We start from the raw sequence: 19,981 nt of genomic DNA on the forward strand, positions 1-19,981 counted from the left end.
AAAAGGTTCCTGTAAGACATTTAGGTTCTCATACTACTTGTGCTATCTTCTTCTATCCAAGTGTCATACAATATTTGAGACCAACAATATTCATATTGTGAACTATAAGGTTGACGAGAAGACTCAAAACATAACAGAGTGTCCAATATATGAATGGACACCTAAGATAAGGATGGATGATAATAGAAAAAAACTACAACCATTTTGTACACTTCTTTTTCGCACCAATGTTTTATGTAATTGCAAGCACTCCAATGCCTAGATTTCCTGGGTCTTGTAGAGATTGCAATCAACTCGGAAGTCAAATACAATTGGTTGACTAGTTCTTCATGGAAAAATACACTGTGTTAAGGTTCTATAGATCAATAGTAAAACCCATATGTAGGTAGTTGGAGAGCACATATAGGCTCTTTCATGGTCAGCAAAAGAAGAGCATATTTCCTTCCTTGCATTTCTCATGTGGATGGTTCACATTTGAAAGAAAAACATTCAATGTGGCACATGATTTTTTGACAATTTTTAGCTTTGGTGATGAGGGTCTCTGGTAGTATGATCCAATCGGTGTAGTTCAAGCAAGGCTTAAGAAAAATGGGAACTTCAAAAGGTTATGTCAACATGAAAGTAAACCATTGCTAGAAAAGATTAGAAACATGGACTCTTGGGATGAGGTAAAAAAAGAGATGGAGAAAATTGCCGCTGACAATAACATTTCAACAGAAGAATTCTCATCACAAATTATGGTATTGCACACATAGAGGACAACAAAGCAGGGCATCCAAAATAGGAGGTCCTACAATTTCTACCAAAAATCTGCTAATCCATCTAATCCCGAATGCTTTACCAACACCCTTCTGGTCCTGGTAGGTTGAGTGGTTTCTGGTTAACATGGATACGACATGATCCAGTAGGCTCTAGTATAATCCGGTGATGGAATTGGTTTGTCCATAATGCTTATACTCATACTTGATCAATTGGTTATGGTCTGGTGATTGGATGCTATCCTGCTTGCTTAGAAGATTGGTTTTTGGTTCCGACAAGGGTTTCATCGACAAAGCTTTTGGTGGAGATCTTTGATGAATTGCATAAGTGGTGTTGGTGCAGCTTTTGATGCAGTTTCAGGGTGTTATTAGTGATCATGTTTGATACTTGGCGTTTGGAGATCATTGCTGAAGTGTGTGGACCTATACTTGGTCCAGGTTGATCTAGGTTATGGACCGACATTAATGTAACGTGTGGATATGACCTATTGTTGTATTTCCAGGATGTCTTATGTGCTAGATATTATTTGTTTTGGTCTAAGGATGACATGGTTTGTAATTATATTGGTTTATTGTCTGGTGGCCGACTTGATTGTTTATGGTCGAGGGTTTGTATAAATAAGATGTAAGATCTCATTGTAGATCATCATGGTTAATGTAAGAGGTCATGGTCAAGGAATGTAATGTGCAAATAATGTAAAATCATTCAGGCAGAGGAGTTGGTCGCTCATTGGGTTTTTGTAAGAGGTTTTAGTCCTTCGGTATTGAGCTTAACCGAAACTATACTTTGGCATAGGAGATGCTATCTTTTGCCATTCAACACTTCTCTGGATTGTAGTTTGGATTTATATGTAGTTAGTGAGGCTCCTTTTCTGATGAGACTTCCCACCATGGTTTTTCCCTTTACCGGGTTTTCTATGTACAAATCTTGGTGTTGTGTGGATAGAATTTATTATGTGATTATTATTTATTCTTAATTAGATTATCTGCTATTTCTGTATTAATGTTTTGGGTTTCGGTATTAAAGTTTAATTTCTTAATGCTTCCGATAATATGTGACAACTGATTCACCCCCCCTTCTTAGTTGTCTTCCAGTTATGTGAACTGTCTAACATTATGCAAGAATGTAAAAGAAAATTTTTGGACTCAAGCCAAAATAAATGATTTTTGGACAATGAGGAAGAATCTCGGTGAACCAAAGACTAATGTAGAATTTGAGTCCATCAACGAGGATGAAGAGTTTAGCAAATTGTGGAATATGGAGCATCCCACAATAACATATGATAGAAGTGATGATGAAAATGAGTAGGAGGTTGAGGCAACTACAACAACTACTACAATCCCTGCAATATTTGGTGGAGTCAATGAGTCCATGAAAGATAAATATAGCAAAGGGGCAAACATTGTGGAAAAAAGGGGTTTTGAAGGTGGTGGTCTAGGTCCCACAGGAGAAAGCATTTGGTTTCCACTTGAGGTACAACTTCCATCAGATTCAAAATAAAAATCTCCCATTAAAGTAGTCATTGGACTTGATTCGTTAGATTCATCATGGAAAAGTACTAATCATTACCCTCCAGCTCCACCTACATTTGTTAGAGGTTCAAATCCACAACCACCACCACATCATGGTATTTCTATTGGTGGTGAATCAAGTGCCACTGCCATTGCCACTGGTGGGGAATTTGGGGATAGTATTCCTATTAGTGTTCAGTCAAGTGCCACTACGACTAGTGGGGTTGGCATGGGTACTACTACTGATACTAGTTGTCTTGGTGTTGGACAAGTGCAACAACAAAATATCTCTCGCAAGAGGACACTAGTGGTAGATACTCATACTATTCATAATCCTATATCAAGTGTCACTGCTGCTACAAAACTATCATTTGAAGCTTCAGAACAAACCCCTCAAAAGACTAGAAAACTACACATGCAAGTGACAGTGGGACGGGATCAAGAATGGCTGTTGGTACTCCTCATAATGCATTAGTTAAAACCACAAGCATAGGTGGAACTAAAGCCTCTGCTATTTCACCTTTCAAACATTTAATTGCTTCAACAAGCCCAAATTTTCAATTACGTGATTACTATGAAAAATTTGAACACACAACAAATGCAAATAAAGAAAAAAAGAGAGCATTGCAGAGGTTGCCTTGATTGAAGTTTTAGAGAAACAACCTACAACAAATAGGGTATTTCCAACATATGACCCACACAAAGATATGATGAAGTTCATGGTTGTTATTCCCCCAAATAAAGATAAAAATCCACCACACAGTCAGATAGATCCCTCTGAATTTCAAGTTAGCACCCTCCAAATGGATTTTTCCAAAGTACAAAATATGGACAAAATTAGTGTGTCAAAAAAGACTAATGAACTGGTCTACACTTCACTGCTAAAGGTGGAGAGAAAAAAATAAGTTGGAGAAACAAATAGAAAACTTACAGGTAGACCTGGAAAATGAAAAATCAAAGAGGAAAGCAGAAAATAACAAGTGCAATGATTTACAGAAAAGGATAAAAAATTTGGACTCTACAGTAGAAATTATAGAGCAGTAAAAGATGGAGGCAAAATTGAAGGAACTAAGGGAAAAACTGGCTAAAATCAGTAAAACATTTGATGATGAAAGAACTAGTTCACAAAAATTATACAAAAGTTATGAGTTTGTTGCTGCCAAAAAAAATAAAAAATACAAGACCTATTGGATCATGAGAAGGAAAAAGAAAAACATTTGGAAGAGGAAGTAGAGGAAGAAAGAAAAAAATATGCACAAATGAAAGAAGACCCACAAAATGCAAATGATAAAATTAAAACTTTGGAGGACAGGTTGAAAGATAATATGAAAAATACAATGAAGTATATACAAGAAAACATTTGGGGGCAAATAATGCAAAGGAGTGATAAGTTGTGTGAATAGTTTGAATTGAATGAAAGTTTGAGATTAATTTATTGGAAGATCAAAAGGCACATTGAGAAGAGCATACATGTTTATTCAAAAGAGGATATGGCAAAACAGATTTTGTAATTAGTCTACAGTACCAGTGAAAGCTATTTGTCATCCAAGGGAATTAACAACCATATTGATGCCATAGTTAAGACATCATCTATCCTTCAAAAAATGCCAGAAACTAAGGGACATCAGAAATTATGGATAAAGGTGGAAAAAAGATATTGAAGCTACAAGAAAAGACAACCATTTTGATTAAAATTGGTTTACTGAAATCCGTTGACCCATCAAATAAATTCATTGGAAAAGAAGCTTACAAAAAAACCATGGAGGAAAAAATAAAGTGATTTAGACTTTCTTCCTAAGGACACAACTCCCCAAATCTTTTTGGAATTCATAAATCCATTTACAACTTTGAATGCAGTATTGAGCGAAACAATGATGTCAAGCCTCTCTTCTAAATATGGATTGTTGAGAAAGTTGCAGTTGAATTACCATAGTTTAAAGAATATTGGACTTCCATTAGACGAAGAGTGGAGCACCCTACAAAAACTGGCACATAAATCTCAAGAATCATAGTATGTATTGCATAGTTTTCCGCTTTTACTCTTAATTTCAAGGTTTTATATTTTTTCTATTTGGAATTTGACATTGCTTGAAATAACTCTATTTTATGAACAGGAAAAAACTAGCACTCGCTATTGCTAATCCAGCCTATGATGCACAGTGCAAGCCTTCAACCTTGTAAATTTGTATTCTCAAATTCTCCCAAGTTTTAACATTTCTGCATTTCTCTATTTCTGATTTCTAAGTTTTGGGCACTGCTATTATCTATATTTAATTTGTCATGGCTTGAATTAATTTTTAATTTTAAACTTTGCTTTTTAACATGAGACATGTAGCAATTGTTAAAATGCTAAATTGCTAATCCGACCTATGATGGCCATGTAAATTTGTGTTGAGTTTGTGATATCAATGGTGGTCGGGATGATATATTCATTTTTCAATGCCTTAGTAATTGATTTTGATGTTGAGTCTTCACATGTTGCTAATCAACCTGAAGCTGTTGTTGCTCCCTTGTTTCTATAAAAGGGAATTTAGGGTAATTTGCAAAGGGTTATGAAATTTTGTATTGACTTTTGCATAGAGAATCACACGGAGTTGTGTATTGAATGAATTGTATCATATGGTTATATTTTGAAATAATTAATGAAAATCTAAGTTCTCAACATGAAAAAATAAACATCTCTGTATCAATAAACACATTATGGTATTTTATTATACTATTTTAAATCTGGAAATAGAAAGTTGAAAAATACAATTACAAAACAATATTAAATTCTAATTGCAAAAAGTTGACAGACTCATAAAAAATCATCAAGTTATCAACCATAATAATATGATTTTGTAATATGATTGATGAGATACAATAATAAGATTAATAAATACCAATCTCTTACAATTGCCATTCCTCCTCATCAAATTCAGAGCTTTCTTGATTCTTGTTTGTTTTTTCTTGACTCTGAGTCTACATACCTTCACTGAACTACATCTCAATGCTACCAGTAGGTCCAGTACATGAGTTAATAGTCCCACTAGCACTTTGGTTTGAAGTGTTTCCCAAACCTCTTCTTTCACATTTGGACCTCTAGATTTTCAGTGCCCTATAGTAAGGAAAAGTGTGGACATCATACCTAGATGTATAGAGCCTCAAGTAATTTTCCAATTTTTTGTCTAGTTTGTTTCCTAGCTTTAATTTTAGGAACCCCAAAGAACTAAAAACTCTCTCATCTTCCACTGAACCCAATATCATGGTAAGACATAAATCAACAAGCTTGAATTATTATGATATTGAATCACGCAAAACTTCGCTCTCACCTAGATTTTTCCAAAGCCTTGTTACCGATCCCTCTTTGTGGGGGTTCTCCATTTTGTCATATTTCTCCCTCATAGTGTATGCAAAACAAGTTGATTTATCTCTAAGAAGAGTTTCGTCTAATATTCCATTCATAGTAACTCCATTCAATTCTTTGGATATGCAAAATTGTTTTATCAAAGTCAGTAGCTTACTTCAAAAATCAGTTGGACTTTTGAGGCTCCAATATTGAGGAAACACAATAGACATGGCTTCGAGTAGTTTCTTAGGAGGGAATCTTCTTCTAATCTATGAGGAAAGATAATACGAAATTTTCTTCACAGAAGTAGTTATAGACTCAACAATCTTGTCGAAATCTTCCCTTGTAACTCTTGTTAGTTTCTTCTTAGGGTGCTTTCTTGGTTCCTTGGGGTCGACCGTGGCATAAAAGTGTATTGATATCTCAACTCCCCATACATTGGCACATGCCTCCCCATTTGCACCAATTTGTAAAAATTTACCAGGATTGTTCAAATCTGTGAGTGTTTGCCACTTAACAAATTTTTTATCAGATAGTGTTGGTTGACTTCGATGGAGATTATCGAGGGTCATGCATGTCAACTTACGCAACTTAGCATATTCTGCAATATACATAGCTCTTTGTTGGGCTTTCTTCATAATATTTCTCATTTTCTATAGCATGGGCATGAGAGATGCTAATGTTAAGAGTGTCTCTATATTACTTAAACTACAAAAGAGGTCAAGAAATTTTGGTTGCTTTGATTTGTCGCAAGTTGTGTGGAATAGTCCAATCAAGGATGGATATTTTGAAAAAACTTGATGTAGTGGACCATCCAAAGAGATCCATCTAGTATCATTATTCTTGAGAAGCTTGTTCCCATCAATTATTCCATAAAAAAAGTGTTGAAATTCCATAAATCGCTTGGGACTTCGACAGAAGTGTGAGTAGAGCTCTTTGATTAAAATATTAATTTTTTTTACTGGAGCATACTTGCTCACAATTCCAAAAGCTAGATTCATGATGTGAGCTATGTAGTGAATACTAGTAATGTAGGGTGTAGAAGAAGTTTCCATCTTTGTACAAAGACCATCCTTGTGACCTTGCATTACTGAAGCTCCATCTGCTCCAACACACACCAATTTTTTAGCAATGTCATGTCATCCATACCTCCATATTCAATTAAACATCTCTTTACTAGTTGAAATAAATTATTTGCTCTCGCACTATCCTTCATTTTAGAAACAAATATTAGATGAGGTTGTCAGACATGATTATGTATAGTATAAACATGCATGCATACCCACAAAGTATTATCTACTGCTGTAACTTTGTCTAAAGACAATGCAATAAAGTTTGACCTCTTATTTTTTCCTTTACATCTTCTTTTTCAACCTCAACAAGACAACTTGTCCATTCCCATCCACTTTTTATTGATCAGTGACTATTAGGATAGTTAAGAACTTTCAAAAAGTGTAATAAACCACTAATTGATTGTAAATTTGTCATAGCATGCCCTCTACTCAAAATATAAAAAACAACACTTAACTGAACAACTTTTCCTATTTGTTCTATTTGTATTGCTTTTCCAAAAATAACTTCAATAGAACCTTTAACTTCAGTAGACTTAGTCTATATTTTCTCATGAAAATAATACTCTTTAGTATTCCTCACATGCTTACATTCCTCCTTTGTTTTCCATCTTATCACTGATTTTTCAACTTTGTCTATCATTTGTTTTTCATAAACTTTACCCATATGCTTTTCTATGGTGTCCATTTTTAGCTGCAACCTCCTTTCCTTGTTATGTTTCCAAATGCAAATCTTACACCTGCATTCTATCAGAGGCTCACCTTCAATTGGATTCTCCACTGGTTCAATGAATGGATACTTTGATGCAAAAATAATTTAAAAATTCCTCACTGACATATCCCACTCCCGATCCTTATTTGATTTTGGTTGATCTTTTTTTGATTTGGCTTTTCTTTTCCCCTTCCATGCATTATCATCTATGGAATTATCACCCAAGTTGATTATATCATTCCAGCTAACTTGGGTATCTATCAGATAATCTTCTTTAGGTACATCCCAATTTGAGATATCAGGTTCGCTGTCATCTTGAACATGCGGTGTAGGTTATGAATTTTGTACTTGTACTTGTGATGATGTACCTTCCTAATTTTCACCACAATCTTTGTCAAAGCCAAAGTACGAATTCAACATTCTATGTTTTGTTGGCCTCTCATGGCCTTCCCCACATTCATGATTCCTACCCTTCTTCCTATTCGAGATCTCCAATGAAATAAAGGTTACAAAAAAAATATCAATTTGTTGAAGAAGTAATAATATACTATAATGTATAATATATGTTTCATTGGCCCTACGACCTACAATCTAGATGTTTGAGGTCTCTTGACTGACCACTTGGCACTGATGGGTCTCCACTGAATAAGAATAAACTTAACAGTGCAAACATATATAGATAAATTCAGAATAATATTATAACACTTCAAAATATGATCGCTCACCTTTAGGTCATTAGCAATCACCAATGTAGTCAACAACAATGACTTTTCTTGGTCTGAAACTTCGCTATTGATCCAAATTTAGAGCCTAGAAATGATGCAGGAGCATCCCCAGTTCTTGGCAATCTTGCATCAACCAAAAAAAAATTATTTCTTTCTGTTTTCTTTTTTGTTTGCAGTTTCAGCATTTGGCTCACTAAAACCTGTGGAGTTGGATTTTATTTGAAAACTTGATCATCCTCCTTATTCCCAAGCTATGGAGCATTTGGATCATTTTTCAGAAAGTTATCGCTACCGGTTTTCGAGACAGATTTTTGTTACCAGTTGCTTAGAACTATTTGAGTTGGTGATCTACTAGATCCTTTCCATAGCTTGCAGAGCCTTAAGCATTGATTCTATTGTTCCTTGGTGTGTGGCCAGCCTTCCCTTTGATTCTCACTTTGTCCTTTGGATTTTTTAGAGGAATTTCTTTGACAGAGGCTGACCTTGTTGGTTTTACACATTAGGTCTTGCTCTTTGGGTTTTGAACCCTTTCTGGGCCGACCTGATCCCCTTGGATCGTATAAATCTTTGTAGTAGAGAATTATAATGTAATCTAGGAAGTTGGACAGAACATAGAAGCTAAAGTCTTAAGTTTGAGGTCTCGGTTGTGATCTGTTCTATATTTTGAGTATGTTTTAGTAGGCATGTGAACTAATTTTTGTAACCCGATTGTTACCGATTGGTTGTAACCAGTTTCATGATATAAATCAATTTGTTTTTCATTGCCTCCATCATATCCTTATGTTTACTCTTGCTGACTGGCTCAAAATGATCTCTTTGAAGTCCCTCCTAACTAATGACTGCACCAAGAACTCACTAGATTGTGTAGAGAGAGATCCGATCTTTGAATGTATTTATACCAATCTGTTGGCATTTGACTAAACCGGTAGAGGATGTTGGTGATATGTAACCAGTAAAGGATTGATTGGTGAATGTGATGAAGAGATTGAGATTCATGTTTGATGACTAAGTCTTGTGTTGTCATTGATGGCAACAATGTTTTTGTAGTCATCTAAGTCTTGAAAGCCAACCGATAAGGTATAACCAAGACAATTTAATAGAGAACCAGTAATTAGGATTTCAATTGGTAAATAGAGACAAAGTTGCATTCCAACAACCGATATAGGTGGTTCATGAAGAGTTGGATGATGCAGTTTTCAAGCAATGATGGAGACAAGTATTTGGAGATATGTTCATGACCACATTGGCAAATTCAACCGAACAAGCAAGATTTGATGTACAAAGCAGGCATTCTGATAAACACTTAACCGGTAGTGATAAAGACATTTAAATCGATAAACCGATATAGGCTTTGTCTTATTTTTTATTTCTTATGTCGATGGCCGACATAAGTAAGGCATGTAATGTAAGAATGTCTAGAGTCATTGAACCTAGGAAATTGTTCCAAGGTTGTAGCCGACTAAGAGATGTTTATAAAAAGTGTGATGAGGAATCAAGTTGGTGTGTGTATGTAAGAGTGTGAGATCATTAGCGAAGGATGTGAATTTGATTGTGCGGTGATTAGTGAAGATTTGTATTGATGTGTTATTGAAGTTTTGAGGATCTGAAGTGGATCTTATCAGACACAAAGGCGGTACATGAATATTATTTGACTGTTGTTTTCCTAATAATTTGCAGCATTCAAATCCCCTAACCAGCCTTAATTTGTAAATCCTCTAACATGGTAGCTCTATATCAGAGTCTTAAATCCTCTTGCGAGGTTGATCCTAACAGGTCTAATCTTCTAACAAAGCTCATCATATTAAATCCCTTAACTAGGTGACTCCTAAGTGGGTCTTCTCCTAACAGGGCATATTTGTAAGACCTTAGCCAGTCAAGATTTCTATTCTGCAGATAGTGAATCTTGTGGGTATTAACTCCCACCGTGGTTTTTCCCTTTTGGGTTTTCTACGTATAAATCTGTTGTGTTATGTGGAATTTGTTTTATTGAGCATTAACTTATATGGTGATATTCCTCTTATGCTTGTTAAGTTTTAAGTTGTTTAAGTTGGTGGTCAGATTCATATTGTTTTTGCTTGCACTAATTCACCCCCCCTCTCAGTGCCTTATAAGTTTATCAATTGGTATCAGAGCCTAACTTCCTTGAGGCTTAACCGCTTGGGAAGGATATCTAAGGCAGACATGGGGGAAGGATTGAGCTATAGAGAAATGTCTAGGAGACTTGAAGACGTTGAAGAAGCCCTTGATACTCTGAAAGGACAATACAAAGCTTCAATTGCCAAAAGGAGAGAACTTGCAGAACAACTGATGGAGATGACTGAAAATAGTTCTTTTGATGAAGCTTACATGGATGCATTAGTCAATGAGGTTGAAAATTTAAATGAAGAGAAGTCTAACCTAAGGAGAAAGCTTGAAGCCCTTACAATCTAAATGAGTCAAGAACTTGAAGCAAGAAGGACTGTAGAAGACAATATTAGAGAAAAAGAACATGAGATCTTTAAGTTAAATCAAGAAAATGACACTCTATATGCACATTGGCATGAGGAGAAAGAAGAAAAAGAAGAAATAAAGGCAAAGATTGATATGGAAATGTCTCTTAGAGAGACCCTTATGAAAAGGAATGAAGATCTTACAAAGGAACTTGTTGATGTTAATGAGAAACTTGCAAAGTTCAGCAAAAGTTATACCATTCTTGATGAACAAATCCAATCTCAGAGAATGAAAGGTGACACAACTGGATTAGGTTATTCAACGTTTGAGAAAGGTGAGTCTTTTTGGTACTAAGGAAAACATTCAGGAAGGTAAACCTACACCTAAGATTCAAAAATCCAGTGGTAGGAAATCCTATAAGCCCGTTTGTTTGAATTGACATAAACCAAGACATACTACTAATGCTTGTAGAATCAAATCTAATGTTGATACTGGTTATTGACCTATTACTTATCAGAGATATGTGCCTAGAAAATTTAATGGATATTGTTACACATGCAACATGTATGGGCATATAACTATTGAATGTAGGCATGGAGAAAATAATCCAACACCTCACATGAATCAAAGATCTGGTGGTGATTGGAGAATAAATTTCAATGACCGAAGAAATTCAAATTGGTAGAGACCCTATACTAACCGGTCTAGCCCCTATGAGATGGAGAAAAGAATGAATGTGGTTTGCACAATCTATAATAATTTTGGACATGTGGCTATGAATTGCAAAAGAAGGATAGGTAGAGGCAATGCAGGACCTTGGAGAGAATCTGGTATGGCTTGTTATCATTGTCATCAACTGGGACACATTGCTAAGTTTTGTAGAGTAAAGAAGAATCAACCGGTAAATCAATCTGCTGGCTGGAAAGGGAAGAAGGAAGTTGATGTTGAGGAAACCAGAGCTGAGATGAATAGAATTTGGAAGAAGAAGAGCGATGATAAATTATTTGAGGAGTCAAATTATTCACCTAGTGTGGAGAACCCTTCACCGGTTAATTGAGTTGTTTATACAACTTGGGGACAACTTATTGCTAGATCTGTAGAAGAACCCCTAGATGAAGTGCAATAAGTCTGATCTGTATATTTTGACACATTTTGATGTTATGAAGAGTTTTTGGGTCATAACCGGTAGAAATGATGTAACTTGGCAACTTGTAGTATGTATTAGTGTGTTAAGTAATGTTTTAGAGTTTTACCGGTAATAACATTTAATGCGGTAGATAATGGGAAAATAAAATGAACTTTTTGAATGTTATTTATCTCATTTCATTCTTGTGAGCACTCAAAGAGCGAATAAAGTAGAGCAGAGCTTGTGTTTGCAATATCTAACCTGTTTGACAGAGATTTGAAGTGATTTGGTGTGATTTGCGATTGACAATTAGTTAGAAATCTTTGTCGATGTTTGGGACCCTAGCGCATAAACGGTAAAAGGTATTTATCTAGAAATGTTGTTATCTACTTATCTTTCTAAATCGTTGAAGATGGATGCCTCACATCTAGTTGATGCCACCAATAGAACTCGTCTTGAATTTAAGAGGCACCCATTTAAGTCTGACGAAACTGATCCTATCGGAGCTCTATCCAGAGTTCCTTATGGTGTCTTACATGTTGAAGATGTTAGAGAATTTTATCATTGCAAACTAGAGGATCTTGGTATGACAACTATTTTTTATCAGTATAGAGCATTGTGTGATAAGAATGGTATTTTGAAGGAACAATTCAAAAGGGTTACTAAGAAAGGGTTTCACCATGCCCTAAACACCATTGATGATTTTGATAATGATCTTGTGAGATATGTGCTTAGCATAATTCATGACCAGTTCATGTGGCTCGATAGACCACATAAAATTTCTAAGGAAGCTATTCATGCAGTCACTGGATTTTGTGCCACTGGTGAGGTTCTTGTACTCAGATCCGTTCCTAAGAATAATGTAGAAAATTTAACAGGTTCTAAATGGAATGGCAAAGCAATGCTAGTGAATAATATCAATGATCCGACAGTAAAGTATGATTCTATGGTGATCGATTATCGGATTTACTACTCTAGCAGGATGAATAACATCATTGTTGCTGCTATTCACATTGCCCACTTGATGATAAAAGAGGATGTTGATTATGATTTGTCGGAGGCATTGAGGAGTCAAGTGATGCTAACCTAGAATCTATAAAGAAGGATAAGAGGTTAAGGTTTAAGTTTGGACAATTAATTCTTGGCTTATTCTTTTACTTTCAGAATTATTTCCTCAGTATTGGTGATATCGAATGGATAGATGACACTCCAGCATTGGTGCAAATGAAGAATACCATAAGAATGCTTGGTAATGATTTTGGCAAATATTGCATGGGGATATTTTAAGGACTTTCAAAAGAAAATGCATGGAAGGGAAAGGATACCGACAGAGGTTGTCAATTGATATGAGAACACAATTTTCTTTATGGTTGATACAGATACTTGCATGATGGAGGCAACTGAGCCCCGAACTACATGGGTTATGCCAATGAGATATGAAGTGGATAAGGATCTTTTGATTGCATATGTCGATCATTTTCTTGTCTAGTTGGTAGATACAACAATAGAACATTTTGGCACTTACAAGGAGAAATCTCTTCAAGTGCATTTAGAGCTTAACAAATTGGTAATAGGAAAGAAAGTTAGAAAAGAAGTTGAAGCATTTGTAGAGCAAGTAGGATTCACAAAGGAAGTCATTGCTCAAGCAAGAGAAAAGCATGCTGCTCAATAGGATAAAACATCAAGTGCACCAACTGGTATCCCCACTGATGTAAATACTAGAGTCGGGAAGGAGAAAGGAGCAAAGAAAGATAAACCAACAAAATCCAAGAAGGAAAAATTGGTAGAAACAAAAAAAGAAAAACCTTCAAAGATTTAGTTCCAAAGAAAAGGTAAGATTGTTGAACCACTTGCTGCACCGGTTAAGACTGGTAAAAGGAAAAAGCAACAAGCACATAAACTGGTAGATGCTGATGAAGAAGAGACTGTGTTCGAAGGAGAAAAGAAAGCCCTAAGGGCCAGAGAAAAAAGGTCTAAGGGTGTTGGTACTTCAACTGTGAAATCTTCAAAGAAATTGGTAATCAAGCTCGCACCTCTTGAAAATTTAATAATAAACATTAAAGAGTATGGTTTATTGACTGATGTGAAGAAACTCTATGAAATTTTTAATGAAGATGAACAAAGGCAAATAGAGGATTTAGTTGTTTACAAGATGAATAAATACAACAAAGCCCTAATTTAATTGCAAGGGAAGATTCCCAATTCTTTGTATAATAAGATTGATGCAAGATGGCAGGCAGCCATGAGACAAGACAAATAATTTAATGAATTTATTCTTAAGAATCTGCAACTTGAAGCTACAAGAGAGGAGATAGATGAATTTTTTACTAAGGAAAAATCATCTTTTAGGTTGAAGAAAAGGTTGACAAGAATGTTAATTGGTGAGACCCAATCAGTCCATGAGGAGATTGAACAAATCTTGAAGAAGGTACTGGGTCTCATTCTGGATGAAGAGGAAGAAGATAAGGAAGATGAACCAAAAAGGCTTAAGGCTAAAGATTTTATAGGAGGTGTTAAAATAATTTATTTTGAGCCTGATGAATTCTCAATGGGTGATTAATCGGTAGATGATCAACCGATGAACACACAAATTGAACCTATGATTATCCTTGATGATGATGATGTCAGTAGTAATGATGATGTTGATGCTACTAACAATGTAGATGTAGAAAATGCCGATGTTCAAATGTTTGAGTAACATGAATAGGAACATGGACAAGAAGAAAAGAAAGATGAAGAAGAAAAGAAGGATGAGGAGCCACCAGTAGTAACTCAAACTATTGATACACAACCCCCACCGGTACAGGAAACTGAAAAGGATAAGGAAAGTGAAAAGAAAGAGGAAGTGATAGAAGATAAGGCTGAAGATGCAAAGAAGAAGATAAAAGAAAAGAAGATAGAAGAAAAGAAAGAGGAAAATGTAGAATAGAAAACTGAAGAAAAGAAAATAGAGGATACTGTGCCTAAAGTGACACCTTTGTCACTTGATTCCAAAAAGAAAATTGTTGATGAAGATGATGATGATGCTATAAACATCAAAGGACCACTAGACGTGGACAATTTGAGCTCAACTGAGTTGATGGAGATCGCAATTGCCATGCAATCTTGAGCCAAGAAGAAGAGTATGAAAGAACAACAAAAGGAGGAAGAGACAGTAGGAAATACAGTTGAAATTTTGTCAAGTCTTCTACTAGAGATTGATATAGACAATTTTGTTACTCCTATTGATAAGCTTGGACAACTTGTTTATGATGTTAGAGAGGAAATGAAATCATTTGAGGATGCAGCTTATGTCAGTGTTGAGAAAGATTAAAAGAAGAAGAGAACATAGAACTTAATGACTGAAATTGATAAAGGGAAAGTTTCTCTTACTATCAATAAGGACTATTTAAAAGAGGCACTTGAAACCGGAGGTAAAATCCTCTCAACTGTTTATAAATTTTCATTGTTTTGTGCTGATTTGAAGAAGAAGAAGGAGGAAGTTGAGAAAGAACTTGAAGTTCTTAGTGAGTCATTCAAGCCCCTTAATGACTCTACTATCAATTTTGGAAGATTAGCTGTAGAACTTTAGCATAAGCTAAAAGCTTATGAAAATGAATAGGTAAAGAGGATCAAATCCCTGTAGGAACTATAGATACAACTGATACCGAAGGTGGAAATCTTGTAGAGAGCTTATAAATAATCTGAAGCAATACTTGCAACACCAGAGATAAGAATGAACCAAGGGAAAGATCCAATGCAAGGTTAGATTGTCATCTCAAATCAAAAGCACAAAAAATACAAATAAAAGACATAAACAACAATCTATTATACCTTGACAAGAGCATTCTCTTGTTCCTCTGATTTGGACTCTTGATGAATCCAAGAATGTGCCACTCCTTAGTTTGATTGGATTGGTCCAATGTAGATATGTGGTTGGCTCTCCAAAGTGTACACAAATGAGGATGGAGATGGATATATGGATGGAAGAGTGAAGTTGTGGATGATGATCAAAATGGCTAAGTATGCAAATGCAAATGATTTGGCTATAGTTTGGGTACCTAGATGGATTTCACTAAGAAAATTAGCTGCATGCATTTACAAGATTTGGAGATGAGATACAAGGGGATGGATTCCTCAATTTACAGGAGGAGAGGAGAAGAAATGGAGGGCTAGGATTGACCCAAGATGAAGGGTCAGGATTTCAGGTGAGCCCACACATGGCCCAAGAGGAGGTGACAAGACAAGTGTGGAGACCAAGAGATATGCCTCAAAGGCATTTCTTGTCTCTACAATCCTCAAGGCTCATTGGGAAGAGTTCCCAATGTGCCTAGGGAAGAGAAAGGAATAAAATATTCCTTGAGGGATGGGGATGAGGAATTGAAAATTCTTCAAAAAGAATGATCATAGGGATTGGAGGAATAAGAAGGAATTAAAAATTACTTGGAGGATGGGATGTCTAGAGAAATGTGAGATTTTGAAAATCTCACATTCACCTAGGAAAATGGTATTTAAGGAAGGTGGTTGGATGGAAGGGACAAGGAGTTGACTTTGTGACTATTCATGAGGGTTAACCACTAGCAACTCATTAGGAGAGGGATTAGAAGAATGATTGTGTGGGACTAGGGTAGATGGGATTTGTAGGAGGATTTGACTAGGACAGAAAATGAGTGGAGGGAATTAAAAATTAGAAGAATGATGACAAGTGAGATTAGGGGGCTTATAGAAGAATTCATTAGGTTAATGATGGGTTAAGAAAAAGGTGATTTGTAGGAATCACCTAGATTAATTAATTAAAAGGAGGAATTTGGAGAGAATTAATATTAGGGATTTTAGAAGAATAAAGCTAGATTTATTTATATTAAATAAATCAATCAACAGACTACAATGAAAACATTAATTATATTTAATTAATATTGAGAAGCAATAAGAATTGACACAATTAGTAAATTAATTATGTGAGGAACTTAAATAAATTAAAATAATTAATTTAAGTGTCTTCATTTTGCCCCTCTTTTATGCAGTAGCAAGTTTGGCGATGGGTAAAAGATAGAAGAAGAAAAAAAGATGCCCTAGTGTAAAACATGGGTGGTGTATGCCCCATCGAGAATTTTTTCAATTTTTTTTTAGAAAATTGATGAAAAAATTCTCGAAACGAAGAAGAAAGAAGAAGGGGTGAGAAATGAACAAGAAAGAAAGATAGAGCAGATTGAGAAAAATAGAAGAGGAGATAGAAGGAGGGAGAGCACACAGGGAATGTGCACACAAGGGGGTCCATATAAGCCATAAAGGGCCCAATGAGGGGTCATTACTACACACAAGCCTTGGAGCAACTTAGAGCCTAGAAGAAGAAAATGAGAGATGGATCACATTCCCACCCGTGAGCACCATGCCAAGAGGATCCAACGATACAAGAGACTTGTGGGCTATGGACCACTGGTATGCATGACTATCCTCCTCTGTGAATTTGTAGGTTTAGGAAAGAATTAGGGCTTAATTTAGGGCTAAAAGTTTAGCGAGGTGGAGGCGTTGATCATCATTTTAGTGTGTGCGCCTCTAGGGTAGCATGAGCGCTCACGAGTGGAAGGAGAAAAGCGAGGGTTTTGGGGTGGGGACTCACGTTTGGTGCAGGCGTTCACGGAGGAGGGGATTGAGGGTTAGGTTTAGGGTTAGAAAAAGGTAGCGTAATGCAAGTGATCGTGCTAAGGTAGGTTAGGGTTAGGTCAAGGATGTGAGATAGGGATATCGTGGTGTGCGCACTCACACTAGGGTAGTTTAGGATATGGTCGGGTGTAGGGAAAAGGTTGTTCGACACGAGTGGTTGTGCTAGTTCGCTCCAGGGTCCCTAATGGGGGTCTATCAGTGCGTGCACATGTAGAATGGCATGAGCACCACCAGTTTGGTGCGAGCATTGAGTGAATTAGTGTGTGCGCTAGGGAAGGAAGGGATTGAAAATAGCCTTAGAATTTTGGGTTGGGGTAAGGTATGGGTGCATCAAGGGGCAAAGATAGGTCTTAAGGATGTGAAATGATGAATCGGATTGTTGGATGCACGCTGATTTGGGGTCGTTGGCATTGAGGGAGCACTGATGAGCCACCGTGAGATTATATTGATGGTTGCAGATGGAAGAGTTAGAGATCCTAGCTGTTGTGGGGTTGCATTTTGTGGGTAGGTGGTTGAGGATTCGATACCATACTACAATGATGATGAATTTAGTTGAAAGGTGGGATGGTAGATATAACACCTTCCACCTACCTATCGGTGAGGCGACAATGACTCTATTAGATGTATGGAGGATCTTGAAGATCCCCATTCATGATGTCATCCTAAAGTACTGATTAGATGCAGCATATTTTTACCTGCAGGAGGTTTGCGAGTATGAGGCCTTGCCGATGCTAGATAGGAGCAAGATGCATTTGGGTAGGGTGATGGGTATCTGACATATACCTTGTCTGGTACTTGTGATTTGTGGATCTTTGAGCGGATGGATTTTATGTGATCTTGGAGGACATGGGTTTTCGGTTGGATGGAGCAGGTGTCTTTATTTCATAGTACATGATTGTGCGCAGTATGCCTATGGAGACGCGATGTTGGCTCAATTATAGAACGATATGAATCTTGTGGTGTACAGGGAGTATGTCAACTTATCTGCAGGAGTGACACTTCTCCATATCTGGGCTTGGGAGCATATTGCGGTTACCCAACCACTAGGTGTACAGGATAGGCGGGCCCGATGATCATATATAGATAGGTATAGGGGCCTGCTACATTATACACGGATAGGATCGATATTGTTTTGGTGCAACATTTTTGATGAGCTTATGCAGTTTACATGGTAGCCATTTTTGGATAGTGAGATATGGAGGGGGGACTGGCAGCTGCACTGGGCTGGAGTGGAGATGTGGTTGTTTGGAAGGTTTGTATATATCATGGAGTAATATGCCCCTTATAGAGTAGTGAGATAGTTCAGCCTGGTCCAGGACATAGTGGGAGACATAGCATTGTATCATCGGATGACATGAGAGGACAGATTTTCTGGCTTGACAACGAGTCCATTGGAGGGCAGGACTAGTTTCCAGACAACATTGTACTTGGTTTGGGATGAGCGGCTCAGGGTAGGAGAGGATCCAGGGATGACAAGAAGATATAGGAGCTAGTGAAAGGGACATTTTCTAGTGTGCCTTACCATTCCTGGGGTTTTGGAAGATGATGAGCTGTAATCGATTGTAGATGAGATAGTCAGAGGAGAGGATGATGGACCGGGTGAGAGGGTTGTGGTTACAGTAGGGAGGGGTACTGGCGGACAATAGATGAGGGTTAGGGTGGTACGGAGGAGAGATCTTAAGGCAGGAGCATTACCCATAGGAGAGGTCATAGAGGGAGGGGATGGTGGGGGAGAGGAGGTTGTACCCATGGATATTCCAGAGGCACAGGTAGAGGGTAGGGGAGGAGTGTCACAGGATGACTTTGATAGAGTCCAGTGGGAGAGAGACGCCACCCAGGTGAGGCTTCACTCACTCGAGGATGAGGTACAGATAGAGAGAGATGGGAGGTAGATCCTGGAGGTAGAGGTGGAGTGGTTGTGACAGGAGATAGCAGATTTGACAGAGAGCCTCCATACAACTAGGACAGAGGGAGGAGTTTGAGCGGATGCTAGAGGAGGCACAGATAGGGACCACCATTAAGGCCTTATAGGATGTTCTTTGCTGATAGGATGAGGAGTTAGAGGAGTTTTGGGACCGAGTGTAGAGGGAAAAGGAATATGTCACATGGCTACGGCGGGAGAGGGATGTGACCCGTTAGATGTTGGTCCCCACAGGGCTTGGGCAGATGTATTCTGATATAATGCAGTAGAGGGAGAGGGAAGAGAGGGAAGCTCGAGAGGTGGCCTACTATAAGGGGATGTACCACAGAGTGGTACCTATGATGTAACGAGAAACCTTGTACACTAAGAGTGTGCGATCTCATAGGACATAAAGCCAGCGCCCACACAGAGCCAACAAATAGGTGGATTGGTGGGTTTTAGACCACCTAGAGGAGGGGGAGTAGGAGGATCCGGTGGAGGAGGTGTTGAGGAGGGAGGTGGGGAGATAGATGGAGAGAGCTAGCTCCATTTTGGCTTGTGTTATATTTTGACCCTTCGGGGTGATCATTGTATTATGACAAACATATTCCATTTTTTTTGAGCTTATATGATTTATGACGACGGTGATGCATGTATCTTATTATGATGGACTCTATTTATTATTTTATGATGTAATGCATGCATGATGATTATGGATGTATTGTGATAACCTATTTGTGATGTAGAGTAGATGCTTATATATGTATGCTTATGATG

This window comes from Cryptomeria japonica, chromosome 5 (assembly GCF_030272615.1).
Source record: "Cryptomeria japonica chromosome 5, Sugi_1.0, whole genome shotgun sequence".
NCBI lineage: Eukaryota > Viridiplantae > Streptophyta > Pinopsida > Cupressales > Cupressaceae > Cryptomeria > Cryptomeria japonica.